Raw genomic sequence first — 729 nt, forward strand, 5'->3', positions numbered from 1 at the left:
TTCTGGCTCATCTGGTCTGCAGCCACTGCTGTGTCTTTCCTCACCTTCCCTGGGATTTGAGTGTCCTTTGCCTGGCTGCAAATGAAAATCAAGCCAGGAATCTCTGTCCTGGGCTGTTTTAATGGCATTCAGGTGTTTATTATCATTTCTGAGCAGAGGCACTGGAGCAGCGTGTGCTCAGGGACCGGCTGGGATGGATCATTGCAATGACTGATCCCATCCTTCCCTCCCCCCCCACCCATCCCTGTGACACAGCGCAGCAGCTGCCTCTGCTTCTGCAGTGCTCAAAAAGAACCTTTCTGCCTCTGTTCAGAAGAATTTCCCCTTGGTCTGAAGTAATCTCCTTCTGTCCATCTGTCCATCTGAAGCACTCCCTGTCTCACAGTGGGATGTCCGTGCTGAGAAAAAAAAAAAAAAAAGGAGATGGAAACAAGAACAAGCACACAACAATGTGGAATTGAGCACGGAAAGAGGAGTTTGAAAGAGCAGGGGATATTTTTATATGTCCCCAAGGCAGCTCTGGGGTGCTCGTGTGGGGCCAGGGCCGGGCCCTGGAGCCCTGAGGAGCTGCCGCGGGCTCTGGAGAAGGAAGGGAGGCTGCGGGGCCGGAATTCGCCACGCTGGGAGGGCTCCATAACAAAAAGCAGAGGAGAGGGGCTGTGGGTGCGTCCACAGCAGTAACCCGGCAGTGTGCCAGCCCCGCTCACCCTCACCCTCACCGCGCCCGGC

This window comes from Geospiza fortis, unplaced genomic scaffold (genome assembly GCF_000277835.1).
Source record: "Geospiza fortis unplaced genomic scaffold, GeoFor_1.0 scaffold425, whole genome shotgun sequence".
Lineage (NCBI taxonomy): Eukaryota > Metazoa > Chordata > Aves > Passeriformes > Thraupidae > Geospiza > Geospiza fortis.